The 23,838-nt window shown below is 37.6% G+C and overlaps 1 protein-coding gene, 1 long non-coding RNA gene and 1 pseudogene across 5 annotated transcripts in view; 1 reads left to right on the forward strand and 2 right to left on the reverse strand.

Annotated features, from left to right (window-relative positions):
- Window positions 1-23,838, reverse strand: part of LOC131301121 (probable LRR receptor-like serine/threonine-protein kinase At1g56140) — a 477,161-nt gene that overhangs the window by 192,673 nt on the left and 260,650 nt on the right. The gene's annotated exons all lie outside the window — the stretch shown is intronic.
- LOC131301173 (uncharacterized) lies at window positions 2,279-5,487 on the forward strand. Its single transcript, XR_009191186.1, has 2 exons — window positions 2,279-2,884; window positions 4,147-5,487. It is a non-coding gene; the product is annotated as an uncharacterized LOC131301173 (long non-coding RNA).
- Window positions 8,927-23,661, reverse strand: LOC131301556 (probable LRR receptor-like serine/threonine-protein kinase At1g56140; annotated as a pseudogene).

The raw sequence follows: 23,838 nt of genomic DNA on the forward strand, positions 1-23,838 counted from the left end.
CCGTTGGATCGTATTTTTAATGGTCCAAATTTTAATCAAACTTTTTCGGAAAAAAGTTAATTGTGACTGGTCATAAATATTCCGCAGATCTGGACTATTAAAAACACAATCCAACAGCTTAGAGTAAAAGTCTGAACCTAAGCTTATATCCGCAGATTCGGACCGTTAAAAACACAATCCAACGGCTTAGAGTAAAAGACCTGATCAGGAGTGTCCTCTACTATATTTTTTTTTGACCAGAAAATAAAGAAATTTGTTATTAAAACAAGAAGGTTACAATGTTTAAACTGTAAATTGGGACAAGTTCAAAGGTCAACGTTATACTCACAAAAACATAACTTCCAGGGAAGGATGAACAAAAGAAACACAGAAGACACTCTCCCAATGGCCACCGAAGTCTGCAATGGGTATGCATTACTCTCTCTCTCTCTCTCTCTCTCTCTCTCCAATGGTTTTTTTGATGTAGTACTCTGTTTTGGTTCTTGCTCTGCTTACTTTATTTTGCTTCTACTCATTACCGCAATAGGAGATGCACCGATCATGCATGGGTCGTTGTGGGCTTTCACACATATTTTGTTAAACTCGGAAAGGAGAGGTTTTATTGCTAAATCAAAAGGGGGCAGTGGCCCGGTACTAGTCCTTACGAACCAAGAGTAAACTTTTTGTTTTCTGGATATTGTTTGATCTCCAATCTGTTGGTTATATATATAATTCAGATTTTTAGTTTGGGATCGTTTCTTAATTGATTCGCAAACATGGTTGCGGTTGGTTTAGTGGTCAAGTCCGGAGAGTTAAGAATAGCTCTCAGATCTCTAAGATCGAAATCTCTCAAGTGTTATCAACTCTTCTTCTAAAGCTAGTAAATTTAACTCCGCAATCTATTTTTCAATTGAAATCATATCTCGGGCCACAATACCCTATGATCACGAGCCATGGAAATATGTCTGTAACATAGCAAAATCCAAACAAAAACTGTGTGTTGCCTTCATTCAGGATCGGTATTTTCCGATATGGCCGTTACCCGAGCGGTATTGGAATCGGAACGAAACTAGCTAGAACAGTGAGGTTTCTATTTTATGAAACAACGGTATGTACCGGCCGGTACGGTGCTGTATTGACAACCTTGGTGGCAACGGTATGACTTTTTTGCTATTCCGTTCATTCTTCTAATGCATAAAATTTATTTCTTCAAATGACGAGTTATTCAAAAAATAAGTTACATTTAACTATTTTGATAAATCTCTGGAAATGATTTTACTTTTTCTAATGGATTTAATTTTTTGTTCAAATTAACCTTTTCTCTTTTCTAATATTTATGTGGCTCAAAATTACAAAATTTGGAATTTCAACTGTTCTGAAACAGCTCTTAATTATTTGTACACATTTTACATTTTTATTCAAAATTATAAATAATTTCTTGTCAAATTGTGTCTTTCCTTTGGTATCAGTTATTATTTTTAAAAACTTGAACGAAGTATTTGCACCATTTAAAAAGTCCAACTCATTTCCTTTTATAAGACGTCTCTTTAAAAAAATTTGTTCCATTTTTCTAAAATCAAGGTTGACTCTACCAAATTCGTCAATTGGTTTAATCTTTATAAGTCTTTTAAAAGATTAATAAAATATTTTTTCCCGATAAAAAAAAAACCAAATCAACAAGTAGTTGACTAATTAAGTTCATTCCGAATAAAAAAGAATCACAAAATAAGATAACTATATATAATATATGTATCTATATTCTTAAAACGATATTCGCCCCCACCAATTTGAGTGATCAATCAGGTGTGCACCAGGTTACCGCGAAGCCATCTCCAAGATATAGTGAAGCTCAATCTTAAAGACTATTGTCTTATTGCGTCATGCACCAATGAAGAGAGTCCCAATACATTCAGATTTTGCTAACCCAACAAGAATAGACTTAGGAGATAATCTAGAGAGAGAAAAATTAGAATTGTTCTAGTCAACTTACCGAATCGGTACGTAGAACCCCTTGCATTTATACAAGCATGGATCCTGACCGTTGGCTAAAGATTACACCTTAAAGACAATAATCATATCCATTTATAATTGCCATGTCCATTCATTTCACCCCAATAGGCACCTTTTCATTTGATCATGTCTATTATTTTAAACCAAATAGACATACCTTTTCATGTCTACAAATTCAACGTGAATAAATACATCTTTTGGATTAAAACCGTTCATCGATAGTTGCATTTAATATTCATTAAATAGTTTGGAAATGTTAATAGCTTGCGAGAGATATCAATGTCTTTGGAATCCAGTACTGAAATGGATAGCTTGCAAAAACAAGGCTATATAGCTATAGAGCAACTAAGTAACTAAAAGACTCGCGTATTACCAATTCCACAAGAGAAGGCTTTCTGTTGAAGCTTATTTGTAATCCTTGTCCTTGGAACCTTTCTTTCAAGTTCAAAGGCCAAGTCTTTTTTTGGCACTTCTTAAACCTGTTTCTCAAACTCAAGCTTCAAATTGAAGTTTCTGGATAAGTTCGAAGTTCAGATATTAATTTCAAACGAGAGCAAACGGTGTAACTTACGGAAAGTGTTTCTGAAACGATCCGTACTTTTGATATCGTTGAAAGAAGATCTATGTCAGTTATTTTTGTAAACTAATGAGTAATGCCTTTTGAGAAAATCCTCTTCAGGGAGTTAGAGAAGAACCGCAATTTGAAATGGAGCAATTTGTATGGTCCAATCACAAACCGTGGATGCCTAGGCCATTGCTAAGCAAACATGTGAGGATGGGCGATAAGGCATGTGAAATGAAGATATTTGAATTTGAAGAATTCATGAAACGTGCTGAACGCATAAGAAAGCACTTCCCGTACCTTGTCAGCATCTGGCTATCCACAGAGATGCAGGTTATTTACAGTTTTCTTGTGCTTTATATCCTTTTATCTTCTTGACAGAAAGACCCTAGCTGAAGTAGTAGATCTGGTTCTCATTCTTACATAAAAAACAAAATATCACGATTTTTTTCCTTTGCAAATAGTTACCAAATACAATATAAATATGCTATAGCAAGGGTACAATCCAACCCGAATCCAATTAAGGTGTGTGCCCTTATTCAACAACACAAGTGTCTATTCAAATTCAATCAACCTGTGAATTAATAAGAATCTTGAGAAAGTCTTTCATTGGTCTATCGATATAGCAGTCTCATCCATCTCTTTACATTCCAAACCGGGACAATATTTATGATTCTTATGGTTGCCCATTTCCATCAATTACTAATACAAAGAAACCTAGCAAAACCCTTGCCTGCTGAGCCTTTTTTCCTTTCATTTATTTGTTATTTAAGGAATTGTCTACTTCTAAACTATATTGCTCTTTTTCTTTGATTTGAAATACGCTGCCACTGATATACAGAGAGGCTATCAGAGTTGCATTCAAGTTACCTTTTTAAGTTTTTTTGTGACGAGGAACTCTAGTCAGGGTTTCTTTTGACCCAGACCCCCTACTGGATAAACTCCAGATATATGCAAACAGACTAAAAGCCACAGTGTCACAGACTATGTTGCATGGAAACAGAAACGGCTGGGGAAATAGAGACCGATAGGCGACATGACTATTCTAAAGAAATGGGGACACAGACAAGACACGGTAGGAGATACCTCAATATTTTTTTAAACGGTTCTTTCAGTTATGCAAACCTACATTGTAACCACTACATATTTAGGTTTGGACTCCTATTGAATCGGAATCCATTATTGAGTGATGGTGTATGCTTATGCACATATACTTGCGTTTTATATTTCATTTTTGTTGGCTAAATACTATTGAAATTACAAATATTTTGCTGTCAAAAAGCTTTTAAAATCTGTACATATCACCATGCTGTGTCCCCATGTGGGTCCTCGGAGTGTCCCACCGTTAACAAATATTAAAAATGTAATGGACACACCGTTATGTGTCCCTGGAGTGTCTGACATGGTTACAGTGATCTCTAGGAATGTAGGTGCTTCATAGGCCGCAAACATTGGATAAGTCCGGTCGTTTTCAGCAGAAGTTGAACACAAACCCATTGAGTTCCATTGGAGTTGTTTGATCATAGTGTTTACTCTTTTTGATAACTTTTGTTTGGCTGTTGTGATCAAATTCTCATAGGACTACTTTTCTTTAGGAAGTAATTGATAGATCAAGATCATACCCCCACTGGAATTTCTACTTAGAAATGTGACACGCCAGGTGGGAAACATGTCAATGGCTACTTACGAAGCCAGCCTGGGGAGGGAAACCAGCACGAATTACCCTCTCGTTAATTTCTTGATGGCTGCGGAATCAGATTTCTTCGTCGGAGCCTTGGGTTCCAGTTGGTGCTTTCTTATAGACAGAATGAGGAACACGGGAGGAAAAGTTATGGCTGGCTATTTAAGTGTCAACAAGGATCGGTTTTGGTAGCTAGATAGTAAAATGGCAAATACATAAAGATGGAGGCTGGCAGTTCCACGGGTATGTATGTTTTTGTTTGTTTGTCAGATGTATATATATTTTTTTGATCTGCAATGTCAGATGTATATGGGTATTCCTTTTTGTTTTTGTATAGGTTTATGTATTTAGCAAACTAATGCACATGAAATCAACTGTCAATATTGTTGATAGTGCTGTACTTCTATAATAAAATGGGAAAATTAAATGCAGTTTCCTAGGGTCTATTTGCCCTTGCCTTGGTAATCATCTAGAATCAAGACAAAATTGAATGGGCAAATGAAAGTAGAAAACCAAAGTTAAAACCAAATAAAGCAAAAGTCATTCCTTCCCCCTTCCATACTGTGGCCCAAAAATGACTAGAGAAACAAATGTTGCTATTACGATTTCTGCAGATTGATTCCGCAATGTTATGTGAGAGCTAGTCAATTCATGAGCCATTCAGGCTGCTGAAATCATAGTTTGGCAAATTTGTGGGCAAATTTTAAGTCCATCCGCCGTCATCTTTTGCTACCAAAAAATGAAAAACTCATCTTTGGTACCAACTTTAGCTTTGTCAAAGTTGTGTTTTTGTTTTTGTTGGGTTGGCTGTGTGGGTGTGGGTGTATGTGCAAAGCTGTGCATGGGTGTGATGGTATGTGGGCTAGCAGCTTTGTTGTGTTCGTGTATGGGGTGCTAGCAATGTCTATTGCTGGTGTTGAAGAAGCTGCTATTTAGGGGGGAGACGAGTGCTATGTAAGTAGTTTGGGTGGTGATTTTCTGCAAACCTAGACTGTTGCTATTGATATAGCTGAGTGCCATTTCCTGGTTTTTCTGCTTCTGCCATTCAAATGCAATGGTTTTTCATAGTTTTTGTTAAAAATGATTATGGTTCTTGTGTACCGGTCATGATCAAGATCCGCTGTTAATGCTGTTTGGACCTTAAGTTTGATTTCGGTTCTGAGGCTGCTGGATCTAGGGTCTTGCTGGTGTTTTGGTGTTAGGTTGTGCCAAATCAAATCTGCCCCATTTCTTTTCAATTGCAGAAAAGAGATCCCTTCCCCTCGCTTTAAAAAATACATGCTATCGGGTTGCCTTCCCGGGTGGGTCTCGCTGCCTCGTGATGTGCCTTGAAATGGCCCTTGCCAGTGGGCAATCTGCTCCCGGGATATCGCTCTGCTGCAAATAAAGAAAAAAAAAAAACACACATTGGCTTTGTCAAACTTCCGATATCCAATCAAACTAAATTGCATCAAAACAATGATCAAGACAATTCAATTCAAAGGTATGAATTTGCAATTGAGCAAAAATGGCACCAAACGGCTGCCGCACCATTACTATTTTTGGACCTTTTGATATTATGAGTACGACAATAACAATAGTCATTCTGGCAAATAAATTTCACACGAACAGGTGTACTTGCTTTTGCTCTTAGAATCTACCATTCTCCGCGTTATATTCTTCTATCTTCCAGGGCCTACATTGCATATAAGAGACGCAAAACGAATGCGGACTAGGGGACATTTTTTTTTTTTTGAACACGATTAACGTGAACTCGTGATTTATTTCTTCTTATTTCTAAAGGGCTTTCCAAGCTGTTTTAGGCTTCTAGCTGAAATTTTCCCATCTCCGGAGGGGGTCTAAATTGCTTTATCAGTTGTGGTTGTCAAAGGCTGAAGAGAATCGGGAGTACTTCCTATGTGATACTTACTATAATATATTGGAAAGAAAAAAAGCTTTTTTTCTTCTCTATATACCTTGATCAATAAAAGCTGTATTTTTTTTTTGTTTGCATAGACGAAATCTTGTTTGGTGTTAATAGAAGAAAAAGATACCCACCCATGGGTTGCCTCAATGGTGAGGGCGAATCTGTGCCTGCAAGGCTGCAATATGGTAGAGTTCGATTCCCCCCGGAAGCAAACCATGATTTAAGCGGGGGGCCATGGCAGTGGATTGCTGTGTTAGTCTCCCCCAAGGTACACATAAGTTGGTCCGAACACCTCGGTTACCCAAAAAAAAAATCTATATATAAGCGCCTTGGCTTAGGACTCCACCAATTCCCAATCCCGAAGCATCACAATCAAGTTAAAAAGTCTCTCTCTCTCTCTCACCACGACCACAACCACCGTGTCCACCCCCTTGTAAAAGATTAATTAGGAAACAAGGCTATAAAATAAAACATTAAGGCAAAAGAAGAACAAGGAGGAAATTCAAAGAGGATGCCTTTCAATTAGAGGTGCCAAATGGGTGAATTTAGGTGGGTTAAAACGGGTCATGGATTGAATATGGACGGGTTGAATACGGGTCAAAAGTAGACAGGTTAAAATGGTTGGGTCAAATATGGGTCAATTCATACCCAAACCCGACCCGACTCGACCCGACTACTTCCTTTTATATGGCATTTGGCTGGCGTCCCCATATTATTTCATGTGTTGAGTCGGGAAAAAAGTCGGTTTTGATTTTCAAAACAGTTTAGGGTGGTTTGGATTAAATAGTAAGGAGTGACTTTTTTTCTCTATTAAAAAAAATCTCATTTGTGAGTTTAATTTTGCGTAAAACTTTTGTGACTTATTGATTCGTCTCGGCGAGAGGAATTGAAAAAGTAAAATTTTTTGTTTGAAACTTATATTTTTTTTTAAAAAAAGGACAAAAACAAATAAAAAAAGACAGCTTTTTACTTTTTTTTAAGAAAACTATGAGTTTTGATGAAAAAAATTATACTTTTTCGATTATAAGTCCTAAAAGTTTGAGGCAAATCTAACAAATGCAAAAAAAAAAAAAAAGAATAAAAACAAAAATAAGTCACTCCAAAAGTGTGTTGGACGGTCCAGAGTAAAACCCTCTCTCCCTTCTCATCGTGTAGAATTTGGACTTTGGGTGCTGTGCACCTCCGAGCCGCCAGATTGTGCATCAGACTGCTCGGATCTCATATCGGCAACTAACGATTGAGAGTCGTTCATTGCCGATATGAGATTCGAGCTGTCTGATGCATGCATGATCCGACGGTTCGAAAGTGCGCAGCACGGTGCTACGCACAGCACCATCCCCCAATTCGTAGAATTTTAATCTCTCCAACAAACACAGTCCAAGATGAGAGAGAGAGAGAGAGAGAGAGAGAGAGAGAGAGAGAGAGTAGTGATTAAAAATAATGAGAGTTTAGTTGTGGAAATCAGTTGAGTTGAGTGGGAGCAAATTAAAAATAACGGCGAGTGGATCTTTTAGTTCCAACCCATTTAAACCCATAAAATAAGTGGGTTTATTAAGTTGGCCCAATTACAACTCATATTTAAATATGGGTGGGTTTGAGCTAATTATAAATGGATGGATTTAGATGAAACCCCCATATTACTGGACACAAATTGCCACATCTACTTTCAATCCTAAGAACATGAAGTTCTAAATGTCAAACAAGTACACATGTTTGTTATTATTTGCAAAGTTGATTGGTAGGTTATACGTTATAACGGATAAGTCAAGGCGTGTTATTAAACGAAGCATACTTAGATACAGCTCATCCTAGTAAGATCACTTGAACTATGCGTCTATGATATTTTGTTCACATGCAAGCTCGTAAACTCTTGAATCGATATTAATGGACAGTTCTCAATCAAGCTGATGGAGAAAATCAGATTCTATACCCTTCAACTTTTTCCAACTGCTTTACAAAAATCGAAACTCTTTCAATTTCCTAGTTTTAAAATACAAAAACTAAATTGAATCCCATTCTCGAATTGAAGTAGAAATTAGTTGAAATTGATACAACTTAGCCTTTTTCTATGCAGTAGTTGTAAAAATTTTGTTTTAATTTGATATTGTAACGACATGGTCACAACGAAGTCCGAACTCAGAGTTCTTTTTGTTTGCTACTCCTATTGCATAACGGAGATCATAGATATAATATCCACTAAGCAAACGTAAAAGAACCAAAACGAATATTCTATTTCTTCAAAATACCAGAATATTAGTAAGCCTAAAATACAGAGAGTGTGTGTGGAGAGAACAACTCAATATGAAGTTTTTGATATGTTGAATGACTTTACAAACAGAGCTGCTATTCACGCAGACAAAGGGTGCATAGATCTCGATGTGGGGCCCACTAAGGATCCCACATAAATGATCTGAGCCGTTCATTAAATTTGAAACATTTTTTCAAGGGTCCCCCAACACGCCCCCCCCCCCCCCCCCCCGCTCAAAAAATCAGCTCAATCCGATACCTAGAAGTACTTGATCTAATCATCTAACTTTTCATTCAACTTTGAACCTAAATGAAAACTTATATGATTAGATCGAGTACTTATAGGTATCGGATTGAATTGATTTTTCATGAGAGCCTTTGAAAAAATATTTTAAATTTAATGAATTACTCAAATTTTTTGTGTGGGAACCGTAGTAGGCCCCACATCGAAATCTGTGCCCGATATGTGCACCCTTTGTCTGTGTCGATAGACTTTCGCCTTTACAAAGGATCTATTTACATACTTACAGACACCCTTTCGTGAAAAGCCACATCTTTATTAGACACATTAAGAAGAATCACGTCTTTTGAAGACAATTAACTAGGAAAAATCATTCCTCTTACCAGGGCACCTTTTTGCATAGAGCCATACCTCCAGTAGACATCAATTAATTGGGAAGGACAATGCCCCTAGTAGGCACCCCCATGTTACACTTCATTTCCCAATAAACACATTCCAATTTAATGAGTGTTATAATTATTCACATAAAGTCATAATCCATGTGAAATTAAAGGTGTTGCAAAATTTCACAAAAATTTATCAAAATACAAAAAAGAATTTTTTTTTCAAAAAATCCCAAATAAAAACCCATTTATTACGTTGAAAATCTCTAACCTTGGTTTTGCTGCCATGCTTGCATTCGTTGATGAACAGAATTGGCTATGTTCGTTGCATTTAGAGTATCTGACTCGTTGATGAACTGAATTGGCTATGTACGTTTTCTGCACTCAGAATATTCGTAGTCATAAAACTGGATGTGTCTGAGTTCCAGTCAGTCAAATATCCAGGCCGTGAAGTAACTGCACTAACTTCAATGTCTCCTAAAAGCATCGCCACTACACGCGGCATGGAGGGGCGTTGCTGTGGAGATATCTGGGTGCACAAAAGAGCTACTTGTATAACTCGTTTTACTTCTTCCTCGTCAAATTCTAACAATCTAGCATCCACTAGCTCAACTTCACGGTTGTTTTCATGCACATGCCAGGCCTAAAAAGGAGGGAAGAAAGGAATGTCATAGAATCATGTAATTAACCAGAGTGGGAAGCACTGATAAATGCCAAAATATACATATTTTGGCCCTCCAAACTATATTTGTTAGTCATTTATTTTGGTTAATTGATTTTTATTTTGTTCTTTTGTTGTTTATAGGTTGTTCGAGCCCGTTGTCTGAGACTTTGGATAAAAAGAAGATTTTAAAGAAGTTTGGGGTTAAAATGCGAAATGATCCAAAATCGAGTGGTTCATTTATTATTTTCTGAAGTTCAAGGGCCTTTGTGTGATTAAGGTTTTCAATTCCTATATAAACACTTTACCCAATTGACTTTAGGTTGTTCTGTCAGCAGCTTTTGGGAGAAAAAGAAAAGAACGGAAGAACAGGGTTGCGGCAATATTGTTTAGTATTCTCTCTTCCTTTTAAGTTTTTGATGTCTTGTTCAATTACTCGCACTCCGGTAACAAGTTTTAATTTCTGTTTTTAATAAAAGTTATTCGCTGGTATTCAATTAGTTGTTATTTTATGTTTATTTTCTATCTCGCGTAATAGAAGCATGTTTCAATCTAGGGTTTATTTTGTTTCTTGCTTAATAATGAGTGAGTAGTTTGAATAGGTAGGGTCGCGGGGTGATTAGTACACCGTGGCCGGTTCGGATACGCTCTGCTCCTATTTTGAAATAAAAAATGTAAAAATTAACTTTAGATTGGTAAAATACTTTCCGCAGGCAAACCCGGGCATTGTCAGAGCCCATGTGAACGGGGGAATGGGGGTCCAAAACTCATTCTCCGCTGCACATGGGTAAACGGCGACCCTAAGGTTTCGCATCTTGTGGGGTATCTTTTTCAATTGAACATTTTTAAGAACACTGAATGGAGCAAGTAAATCCAGACTGGTTGTGAGTGCTGTGAACCCTACGACCATACCTCCTTTAATTATTTGAAAAGTACAATCAATTTCTAGGTTTTAATTAAATCTCAATCAAACGACAAGGGGTGGCTACCTAAGAGCCCAGTTTAATCAGTAACAACCCGAGTTTTTAATCAGCACACATCACCGTCTTTGTGGATTCGAATCTGGACTTACCGGATATTGTGCTACGTCGGTCTCCGCCCTACGCTTGGGGCAACCCATTATTTTAGGATTCAGAATCGGTCAAGCAAGCACCCATTCTGGGCTAGGTGAAAGGATGAGTGAATTAGATATTCATTGGCATTGATGCACGTTTTAACACCAAGAATACTAGAATTCAGTTTCAGAGATACAGGGGATTTATAAGTTTCTTTGTGCAGTATTTGAACAACTTATCTTGTTTCTAATGATGCTCAAGTGAAACATCCTAAAGTTTCCAAGATAGAATAATCCTTCCTTCTTTTTAAAGAATTATAAAAAGATGTAGCCGAATCAATAACCACAGTCAAAACAAACTGTGCCCACAACCGAATATGCAGCCATTTGGAACTTTTCGAAGGATCAACAACTAATGAGTGCGTAAAAGAAAGTGAAACATACCCATTTAAGGAGATAGATCTTTTCTTCTTCCAAGCTCGAGTCAGTATTTGGCCTTCCACTAACAATCTCCAAAGCTACAATACCAAAGCCAAACACATCGGCCTTTTCTGTAAGTTGCCCAAGCAAAGCATACTCAGGTGCAAGATACCCTCTGCATCAGTAACCATTGAAATTTCATATCACATGTAAGTTAATACTTCAGCTACAAACAGTACCAAAATAGAATATTGAAACCAATAACACTGAAGAATACATGGAGATTGACTGTGGAGAATCTTACAATGTCCCTGCAACACGGGTACTGATGTGGGTCTTTTTGTCATCAAAAAGTTTGGCCAAACCAAAATCAGAAACTTTGGGGTTGAGGTCAGAGTCAAGAAGAATATTGCTGGCCTTAACATCCCTATGCACAATGCGAAGCCGAGATTCCACATGAAGATAAGCTAGACCCTTTGCTACACCCAAGCATATATCAAAGCGGATGGGCCAGTTAAGAAACAAACTTGTCTTCCCTGTTTGACAAATGCCAAACAGTTAAACTTTTCACTTATTCACCATATTCAAGATCTATAATTTGCATTGATAATAAAGGGGATGTCCTGTACCAAACAATGCTTGATCAAGACTCCTATTTTCAAGATACTCATACACAATTAGTCGTTTGTTCCCCTCAATGCAGCATCCGTACAATTTCACAAGATTTTGGTGTTGAACAGCAGATGTTGTAGCAATCTCTGCAACAAATTGATCCTTTCCTTGGCGGGAGGCCACAGACAGTTGCTTGACAGCAATAACCCTCCCATCATTAAGTGTTCCCTAGAGAATATGAAAATTTTAAAATTTTGAGAAATATTGTGTAGTCCCGACCACGGTTTCTGATCTGATGAAAAGCAAAAATGGTATGGACCAATAAATTGTTGTTCTAAGCAAGCAATCTAGAATAGCAGGGTTTGTATTTTCCATGGTCTTATTTTAACGAAAAGCACTGCAAAAATGTGATGGTACAAGCGTACTGCTGCCATCCATATACAAGAGGGAAAAGCAGAGGTGAAGTGGCAATATTCAAGGGAGTCCGTCGATGGGTGCTATTTTATGGGGCTATTTCATAAAAGCAATATGAAGTTGTTCCAGGACAGCCTGTCTTTTATTAGAAGGATGTTTACCTTAAAAACGGGTCCAAAGCCTCCCTCCCCAAGTTTGTTTGAAGGATTAAAATCTTCTGTTGCAGCCTTTAGTTCTACATAACTGATAGTGTAGGGCCTAACATCCATCCCTAGGAGATCTGCAAGTACAGTTAAAACCAGTGTTTGTGAATATGCAAGGAAATTAATACTCAACTTACGTATCTATTACGCTTAAAGGATGATCATTATCATTCTGTAGCACATTGTTACTCCTTCCATCCCAATTTGTTTAACCAATTTAGAATAGAACGTTTTAAGGAACATAATCATTACACCAATAAAAGCTCAATGTTCCAAAAGTTACGTACCCTTCTACCTTTGGAAAATGATTACTTTAACTCAAATAGTAAGGTGTAAAAGGGGTATTGTATAGCTTTTGATCCATTAGTCTTTAAAATTATACAATATTTTAGGACAATTAAAAGTCGGCAAAAGTACATAAACACCCCCTCAGCTATCACTTTTTCTCTTGAAGACCCCATCACATTTAAAAGCGTCCATACAGACCCCCTCAATTACTAAAAACGGAAAAAATGCTAACTCTGTTAACGGAATGGAGGAAATGACTAAGATACCCTTTTTTATAAGGCAAAAGTACATAAACACCCCCTCAATTATCACTTTGTTCCATGAAGACCCCCTAGCATTTATATTATACTTTTATTCTATCAGTCGTTGTTCTATTTGTTTTTTTTATTTCGTTTTATACAATTTCTTTTTTCCTTACATCAATCATTTTAAAGAGAACTTTCTATATATAACCATAAAAAATAGCTCAAAATCGTGGTGCGACGGTGGCCGGTGCCGCGGTGGTTCTTTTGCTGATAAGAAATGAGAAGGGAAGAACATGAGGGAAATGAGAGAGGTGTGGGAAAAGAGAAGTCGAGGAGAATGGTGGTGGCAGTAGATCGGACGCAGCTGCTACGTTGCTTTTCCCATCTCTATTTTTTAAAACTTTTCTTTAGAGAGAGTGTGTGTATGTATTGGAGGAGAGAGGAAAAAGGTCACCGGAACCAGTGGTTAGTCGGTTAGGGTATAGAGAGAGAATAGCTTAAATGGAGAGGGAGAGATTACATGTGATTGAGATGGGGAAGAGAATAATGTTCTTTTAAGTTTTAATCCAATAATTGATTTTAATGGTTGAGATGAAGTGTTTATATATATATATATATATATATATATATATATATATATATATATATGAACCAAAGTTTAAGACCTGTTTGCTAATTTTGGGTTTTGATTGGAGGCTGTTTGTAGAGAGAAGAAAGAGAAGGGTTAGAGGGGGTGTATATATGTAATGCAATAAGGGTATTTTGTCGGATTTATGGATGAGGGGGTTCATCGCAAAGGTTTAGAGACGGAAGGGTGTCACTTGGGTAACGGATATTAGTTGAGGGGGTCTGTATGGGCGCTCTTAAATGTGAGGGAGTCTTCGTGAGAAAAAATGATAGTTGATGGGGTGTTTATGTACTTTCGCCTATTAAAGTCAAAGTGGACAAAAAAATGAGACATAGGGAGTAGCAGATGATGTAAGACAGTGGTTATTACAACATACTAATTTTGGGCAGGACACTAAGGGCAGTGCCAAAATGTGTTTCTTCGACTATGGGTTTACTTTTTTTCTCTCATTCGACAAAGAAAACCTGAGGATTTAAGGTAGTCACTGGTGAGAAAAAAAGGGGAGGGATGAGCTATTTTATAATAGGATTGCTGGTTGGCTAGAAAGGGGAGTGTTTAAGAGAACATTTACACATACCTCCATCATGTCTGAACACGCCACGAATCACACATAAAGCATTTAGCAATCCTAACGCTACTAAGAACACAAAAATAACTAGCATAGGACCCATACATCTAAAACAACATTACAAATAAACAATAGCAGAAACACACACAGGACAACAAAAGTCATAGCCCAATAACACACTCGGCATACTATTTTCCTGCGTATTTTTACCTTCATCGTCGTCCCATCCCGGCCCTTTTCGGCAAAGGACAAACCAATAGAGCGCAAGGAAAGATAGAAAGCTTACAACTCCAACAGGAACAACAATCTCCAAAATCATACCAGTCTTACTCTTTTTGCCGGATGTAGGGTTTTTACCAACAGTGGGAATGAAATTTGTAGAAAATCTTAGTCATAAGAAAATTGGAACTAACATTTTTAAACTTGCATCAAATATTTACAAAACATATTACCTTGGACAGCACTGATTGCTGAAATAGAAGGTCCATATGTACCGTCAGTAGGTACACAGCAAGTCCCTTTACCAGCCCAAAATAGATGGATTTCAAGGTAGTTTTTTGATATCTGAGCTCGTAAATCAATCTGAACAGCTTTGAAAGATACCCCACCGGCCTCCTTTTTTATGTCGAAATCTTTCCGAACCAAATTCCCCTATAATGAAGAGGTTGATAACTTAAGAACCAAAAAAATAGTAGCAACTTAAGGGGATCCCCTTGTGAAGCAAAGTCTCAAAGGGTACCAAAGTAATAGTATGAATAATATAAGTGTTAGGGCACCCTCACTTCAGTAGCTAGTTTTTGGTGTTGACTTCTGTCCAAAACCGTGTACTATGGTATATAACACTACTACAATAATAGATATGCATCACACTAAGCAGATTTACAAAGATCACGATTTTCAGTGAAATCGTGATAAAAAATGGTGCTTAAATTTTTTTATCTTAGTTTAAGTCCAAAGCTGAGATAAAAAGTGGGTTTTAGCGAGAAATAAAAGACCTTGCTCTTGCGGCGAGATAAAAGAAAAACTACCTCACTCTTGCGGCGTGATAAAAGATTTTAGGGCGGAAAAAAAAGAGAAAAGATCTCGCTCTTATGGACGTGATAAAAAAGAGAAAAGACCTCACCCACCCTTGTGGGCGTGATTAAAAAGAGAAAAGACCTCACCCTTGTGGCGTGATAAAAGATTTTAGGTTGAAAAAAAAAGAGATAAAAGATCTCGCTCTTGTGGTGAGATAAAAGAGAAATGACCTCATCCTTGTAACATGAAAAAAAACTTTAGCGCGGGAAAAAGTGAGATAAATGATCTCACTCTTGCGGCGAGATAAAAAGCCTATCCACTTAGGCGCGCAGTTTGAATTTTCACGTGGGTGGAATGGTACTCATTTAGGTAGACTTTGAAAAGTTATGTGAGAAAAATGATGTCGTTTAAGAACTTTGAAAAGTTCTTTTTTTTTTTTTTTTACAAAAGGTAAGAAGATAAACCCTAATTACACTCATCCCAAAAAATCTTTGCGTTTCATCTTTATCTTCACACCCAAAGAGAGAGAGAGAGAGAGAGAGAGAGAGAAGGCAAATCCCACAACTGGGTTAATTCCACCAGTGCCCAGTTGTTTCTTCGACGACGGGTGGATTATTCCACTAGTACCCAATTTTCACATGGGCGAGCCGTGATTTTTATGGTTTATTATAGTTGTGAAATTTAGTTATTTCGGATGTTTTCCAAGTATACGTTTGACACATTAGGTAAAAAAGAAATTATATTATTATGGCTTAACCTTATCTGAAAAGTATCAAAATCCAATTGAGAAGCCACCATTGAAATTGAAATTCAATATAAACACAAAATTCATGTGAAATAGTTAGTTTAAAAAAAAAAATCTAAAGTTTTGTCTATAATGTTACAATTTGCAGGTTGTGATAATTTTCATAAAATACAAAGTGAACACTACAACAAAAAACACTATTGTCTACTAAATTTACTAGCTAAAACTAACATTTTCGCCCCAAGAAAATCTGTTGGTGACCAACAACTAATTTTGATTAGCAAAAGATCTGCTGTCACTTCATTTGATTGTCAAAAGATCTGATGGATCTGGGTGATGGAAAACTTACAAATCACACCCAGATCTATCACGGTAGCAGGAGCGTGATGGAAAACTTACAATCGCCGCCAATAGTTGTGATCTTTAAGGTTTATTGTAGTATCAATGCTAGGTACCAAAAATGGGTAGGGTGCGTGTCTCGGACCTACACATAGCAAGTGCTGCTGAGTGAGCACGTTGCGCTTGAGGGAGGGTATGAAGCAAAGTACCATATAGCTAGCCTCGGTACCAAAGTAACATAAAGTATATAAGCGCGAGGGCTCCCTCACCCAATAGCTAACTTTTGGAGATGAGCTCTACCCAAAACAGTGTAACACCCCTCTCCCCATACCTATTCACCTTGGTCATGGAATTCTTTTCCAGGAGCTTCCAAATTCACATTAATTCAAGGTATTTCTCATACCACCCCCGGTTGAAAGAACTAGGGATTACTCACATATGTTTGCCAATGACTTGTTTATTCTGTGCTACCCCAACAATCAGTCTTTTCAAGTTGTTAATACTCTGGTCTGCAGCCTAACAAGATCAAGAGTAGGGTGTATTTTTAGCCATGTAAAATCAGGACAAGGAGATCATGTGTTCTCTGTTGGGCTTCCAAATGGGTACACTTCCAGTTAGATATTTGGATGTCCCCCTATTATCCTCAAAACTCTCTGTGGCAGATTGCAAAGGTCTCATTTCTAAAATCCAGGATAAAGTCAGAAGTCGGGCCAATAAGTCCTTTATCATACGCTGGAAGATTGCAACTCATAAAGTCAGTCCTTTTTCGTATACAAGTTTCCTTGACCATGCATGTTGTTCTTCCCAACTCAGTTTGCTTGAATATTGAGAAGCTCTTCAGAAACTTCCTACGGACTGGTACTGAAGCATATTCGCACTCTAACAAAGCTGCTTGGTTAATGTTTGCTTGCCTAAAAAAGGAGGACTTGGTTTAAGAGGGATTAAGGAATGGAATCATGCATACTTCCTATGACAGCTGTGATATATTTGCTCTCATCATAATTATCTATGGGTTAAGTGGTGCTATAAGCATCTTATTCAAAGAAAGAGTTTCTGGACTCTTGAAGTTCCTTCTAGCTGTTTATGGACATGGAGAAAAATTCTTAGCCTTCAGGGCTATTGCCAGACCCTTTATCAAGCATATTATTGGTGATGGGAATAGCACATTCCTCTGGCACGACAATTGGCTGCCTCAAGGGCCCCTAAGCATATATTTTGGCCCTTCATCAGGTATCCGTACTGATGCTGAAGTGTACAAATCTTGTTTATATCACTCAACGGACTTGGCCTTTACCAACAGCTCGTCTTCCACATTTCCATCCTAACTATGCTAGACTTGATAAAGTTCCATGGACAATCTCTTCACATTCTACCATTAGGGTTGCATATACTTGATATGCTATCAGAATGCACCAACCTACAATACACTGGCATCACCTAATCTGGTACTCCATGTCCATTCCTCGACATCTTTTCATTCCTTGGATGGCCTAAGGATGCTATCAGCAAATACACCTATTTACGCCCCTTAACTTAGGCTTGTTATATCCATTTTGCACACTACTTGGGGCTTGATACTCGTTTTGCTCGTTTCAGGATCTGCGGAGCTGTTGGATGACATTCGGAGCTAAATTGAGGAGTTAAATGTGAAAAGCGAACAAATAGTGACAATCCAACCAATTTGGCCTTCGATTTATTAGTGGAAAGATGGTCCAGAAGTTGAACCGATAATTCAGGCTTGTGAAGTTGCCGGTTAAGTGGTCTAAAATATTTCTTAATGGTGGGCCCAATGCTCCACCAATTAATTAAAGAATATATGGTTTGAGCTTGCACGAGAGAAAATTATTTGGAAGATGATTGGTGGATGCATGTTAAGGGGCATTAAATTACAATTGGTGAAGGCAATAGAATCAAGACAAAAAGGAAGGTTATTCTCTTAGTTAGAAAACTGGGGAATGGGATGAATATAAAAAGGGACAGCAACCGGACTCCGGGGGATCTTTTTTCACACGCACCGTTGCAGAGGGAAAAACTCCATGATCGGCTAAACACTCTTGCTCGGGCAACGAGGATGCTTCTCCAAGTAAGTATGATTGTTTAGATTTTAAGGGCCGGTTTTTATTTAACAATTAATTATATGACTTTGGATTATTTATAATTTTTATAAAAGTCACTATTTTTCCGATTTATCTTTTGTGTTTGTATTCATGATATCAGCACCGTTGTACGTTCGTTTTCATTATTTCGTGATAAGCTTTGAGATAGATTATACAAAGTGAGACGGGTTGTGCCGTTGGTTAAATCCAATGAGACGATCCATGCCATGTTGAGATAGTCTTTCGGGGATTAATGATAGGAATTGCTACCCTATCTGTGGTCTGGTTACAAGTTGAATGAAACCCTTGACTTCGCCACAATTATAATGCAAGGGGAGGTTGAATCGAAACCCTAGTCCCTTTTCTCTCATCAGTTTCCAAAACTTAATCTCTTTCTAGTTAGTTTTAGTTTGCTCAAATCAAAATCCAACTTCCATTTGCTTTTTGAATTAAGTTAGACATTGATTGGAAGTACAACAACGTATCATTTTACTTCCCGATCTCGAACTTAACCCCTATTCTTCGGAATAATAGCTATTTCCATATTTTATAAATTATATTTTTGTTACGAAAATAACAGACCAAAGGATAAAATCATCAGCTGGGGCATGCAAATCTTCCCTATATGTTTTCTCTGTAATCTGCATAATGAAGACATGTACCACCTTTTCTTTAGCCGCCCATTTGAAAGGACTATGTGGCCACAGTAGGGAAGTTCTGTGGCAAATCTTTTCACGAACACCATTAGGAAAATGACTTGGGCAGCTATGGTCTACTATATTTGGGAAGAAAGGAATTGCATGATTTTCAGGGGATTCAAAGACCCCAATCTTCTCTCTCCAGAAAATTACATTTGATATTCGAATTAAGGGGTCCAATTTCTCCAATGTAAAGCTGACCCCCCTAAATTTGACCCTATGCTGTTCTTGGCAGATTGCTCCTAGGACTCCTGCTGCTGTTCCTAGCTTGTAGTTATTGTTCTGTTGTTTGTCTCCTGTAATGGAAGGTATGCCTTGCTTGTTTCTTCGTAGTTATTTTTTCTTTCAAAAAAAAGATGAGGACTATCAAAAAAAAAAAAAAACAATTGTGATAACGCGGCACTGACCTGGATGTATATATCAAAAACACGCCTTCCAAGACTTTTCCAAGATGGGGGATTTAAGAATTCTGTCTCTGCGAAATAGAGAGTCACACTGTAATTACCATTCTCAAGTCCCAGCCCAAAATATCTTAGTGATCCCGGTGATATCCGTGCTGTGTGGAACAGCCTCGAGTCCGAATTAGTTATGACCTGAGATGAAGAGACACTCGTATACTGGGCAGCCTTTGTACTGTTGAACTCCCCAACATTACTTACTGCCCACCTTTTTGTACTAGCCTCATAATAAGTAGCTGGACCAAGAACGTCGTTATCCCACTCATATACAATCTGACTACTAGATGATGTTATCTCTTGACCACCACAATTAATCGCAAAGCCGGAATCTGCAAACCATCGGGGAAGAGGAATTCATCAGATTAGAGTTCAAAAAGGTGCACCAGAAAAAATGAAAAAACAGCCACATCTCCTTGATCATGTGATGCATCTTATGGGTTTAATGAACTTCTAGAAGTGGGAATTTACACTTTATGAAGACAAACTTGACTTCGCTGCATTTTACATGTGAAGTTTTGACATTAACAAGGAAAGGAATTTCTCACTTCATCTGACAAGTATAAAATTGTCACCTAAAAAGAAGAAAAAAAAGATGGTTTCTTATGGCCTTTCATCGGCAAAATCAAACTCAATGCAGTACCACAATCAAACTCAATGCAGTGGTCTTCAAAAAAATTAACCGCATGAAAGGATTTTGCATGACCACATACACAACAGTACACAGTACGGCCCCATTCCTACATATCAAGAGGCAATCAAAGCAACACCAAATAAGGTGGACAGATGCACACACAGAGAGTGCATGGTAACATAAAACAATGGAATGAACAGAAGTTACAAGACTTGGATTAACTTAGGACCTTCTATAAACTGAAGTTCTAATACCATCAAGTCACCAATTATTCCAAAAGCTTAAACAATTAGGAAAAGAGCCCAGCATTGTGTACCAAGTCAGCTAACAGTTACCAGTCTAAGTTGACCTACTTTTAGAATCAAAAGGATTTGATGGTTCAAAGAACACTAAACTCAAAGATCCGCTTTCCCGCATCATAGAATTTATGTGTCCCATCTCAGAATCACGGGTAAGGGGAGGTTCTAAATAGCACTTACACTTACGAGAATTGGGAATACCCCCAAGGCAAGGAAAGTTCTCTTGAATACAATCCAATCCTGTAGCCAGAACACTGTATGCAGAAGAAGAATGGATATAGATTAGTGCAAGTTGAATTTGCCACATAACTAACGCAATTGAAGTTGAATGATTCATCAGGTACAGTTAGCAACATCTTGTGGAAACAAAGAACATGAGCATGGAGTATAACTAATCAATGTTTAAGCTTTCAAGTATGATTACTCCAGGACTTGTTTTAAAGGACATGTGTGAGCTGTTTTTATCAGGATTCTGGAGGAGGTTCAAAATCTCACACCATGGCAATTCTATATCTCTGCAGTTGCCGTGAAAAAATGCTTCCAAAGTTCTCTAGTTAACTTCTCACTTAGGCCCCATTTGCTGCACCTCTAACAATCATTTTGCACAAATCACATAGCAAAATTTTCATCTATGGTTTTGAAAGTGAAAAACAGATGGCAGCCAGTTTCATCTAGAGTCCGGTCCCACTACACAAGAACACTGAATAGAAGAAAGGGATACAAAAATTAAGCAGTATATCTCAGTCAGCTGCGTACAGCAATTGTGGGTGAGGAAATAAACTCTAGAATCCGATCCAGACATGGTATCTCATATCAGAACAAATTGAAAAATATCCGTTTTCCGTTTACATTTAGGATCATACATCCTCTAAAATTAACAAACTCGTGCATTAAACAGCACTATCATCATGCTGTTCAACACTCAAATTGTATATGGGAAATGACCCAACTTTCTTTTTGCATCACTAAATGTTCATAGACCACAGAATACCATTAAAAACGTACAGCACAGAGAGAATCACCTGTTCTTTGCCCAAGATGGAAGTTCCACCGATAATTGATTGTATGACACATCTCTGCAGGCAACGACATAATGGGGATGCTTAGTTGAGATTTTCGTTTTACTGAGAACCGATAAATTGTTCAGTCTTACATTTGACCGCTGAAGCCTCAGATTTCGTCATCAGCTTACATATCAGTATACTACCATGACTGCATGAATCAAGTTTTCATTTCCCAAACACTTCTTTTTTTTTTTTGTGGTAAATGGCTAAACGCTTCTTTACGATACAGGTTCTCATATTTGTGTATCCATGTCTCCTCATACACCAAAACATAGTAGCAAGATGCGCATTAACATGAAATTTTTTCCAAGCAACAAATGATGGACATATTGGCAATCCTACCTGTTTCCTTCTTATGTCTAAAGTTATAAACGATGCGGTCTTAAAGTTATAAACAATTTACTCCATAACGAGTCGCCCAAAATTGAACCTATACAATTTAATAAGTAATCAGATATTATGACTGTATAGTAATGGGTTATGCTTCTGAAATAATCTAGGAACTCTACATACATAATGACCATTAACGTCCAAGTACCACCTGCATACAATCTCCTTGAACTATGAATGGTTATGTAATACTGACTTACATCTGCAGAAGAGGACTCTTTTGTGCGGGAAGCATTCCAGTCAATTTATTATTCCCAAGAAACCTAAACATACAGGAACTAGTTCAACTCATAAACATTCATGTTTTCTAAAATGCTTTTCGAAAAAAACATTGCACAGCTTGTTTATCAAAAGGAGAATGTTTATTACAAGTAAGAGAGAGAGTCCAAATCGAAGAGAGAATCTGGAATTGGTCCAGTTAAAATGTTAAAGCTCAAATCCCTGAGAATTAGACAGAACATGGTTGTTACAAGTTTGCTGTAAAACGTTAAAAACTAGACGTTTACATTTACTTAATAGAGAGATGTTGACCCATCCTCATCAATGTGATTATCAACTGCCAAACTTTTAGGTTGAAACATATGGAAGCCGATGCAAATTTAGCAGTTATAACTTACAGTTGAGACAAACTCTGAAAATCACCAATATTGGAGGGGATAGTACCAGAAATATTGTTATTCCTCAGAATTCTGCTAGGTGAGAAACCACTTAGTTACGTTAAGTTTGTAAACAATAATGGAGGATCGTAAAGATGAAAATATATCAATATTGATTGTCAACTATAACAGTGTTGCCTTACAAGGTCTCCAGAGACGTCATATCTTTCAGAAATGCCAGTGAAGAGCTTCCGTTAGATAAATCGCTTATTCTCCTATATAATAAGGCAGTATGTTATAGAAGAGAAGTGAACATCATTCATATGCTAAACATGAAGAAAAGATGTAGAAAGAGTTAACACCCACAAGTCCGTCAACAAGGTCAATTTAGAAAATGTTGACGGTATTCCACCTTCAAAGGCGTTTCCTTGAAACATCCTACAGAAGAACTAACTACATAAATTCACAGATTACATAAAATAGAGGTTACTGAATGAAGTATCAATACTTTAATTAAAAAAGCACCCAAACATTGTTATCTAGTTTTAAGTAAAGCAATGATCAAGGTACGATGGTCGAAATAAAGAGGATACGGCGTACATATTGCTTACAGTTCTCTAAGTTCTGACTAGTTCCCTATGAATTCAGGTATGCTCCCTGTGAGTTCATTATCCGAACCCCACCTGAAACCCTCAAAAAAAATTCTTTCTTGATCACAAAAACAATTACTACTATTAAAAACATGCTCAAGTTCACCAAATAAGACAAAGGATGAGCCCGAAAGCTCTTACACTGTTGTGAGGTTTTGTAGAGCAGCAAATGTAAATGGAATAGCTCCACTGACTCCAGAACTGTGGAATTAAAGTAGCTGTCAAGGCGGAGAATTATGTAAGTATGATGCTCGAACTTTTTGCATGCAATGCCAGCCTTATAGAATATGTGAAACTTGAGAACACATTAGGGTTCCTTTACTGCAAAATAGTTGTGGAGAAGGACAGAAACTAGAATATGTGCCAGCTACTCCACATAGAATTCATAGCAGCCAGTCCGCCATGAACTAGTATATAAAGAACTTCAGTTTTATTAACTGTATTAAAAAACCGAAATTATTAAAGTTTCTCTGTTAGGAACTTGATTTGGTTTAATTCCTATAACCGGGTGGATTTTTGTAACTGCTGATTTTTGGTTAGGAGGTCACCAGTTCGAAACGTGCTAACAACCCCCATTCGAACTTGGTCCTCATGCGATGCCCGGTAGTAGTCCACTAGCCCTTGGTGGGGCGGTAGTCGTTATGGCTCTTTGGTCCCTTCCAGGGCCCACCGTAGGTCTGGAGTCCTTGTGGTCACTCCCAAGAGAGAGTTGCTATGCCCCGTCGCTCCCTCCTCACCCTTTTTACTCAACAA

Source organism: Rhododendron vialii, chromosome 9a (assembly GCF_030253575.1).
Source record: "Rhododendron vialii isolate Sample 1 chromosome 9a, ASM3025357v1".
In the NCBI taxonomy this organism is placed as follows: Eukaryota; Viridiplantae; Streptophyta; class Magnoliopsida; order Ericales; family Ericaceae; genus Rhododendron; species Rhododendron vialii.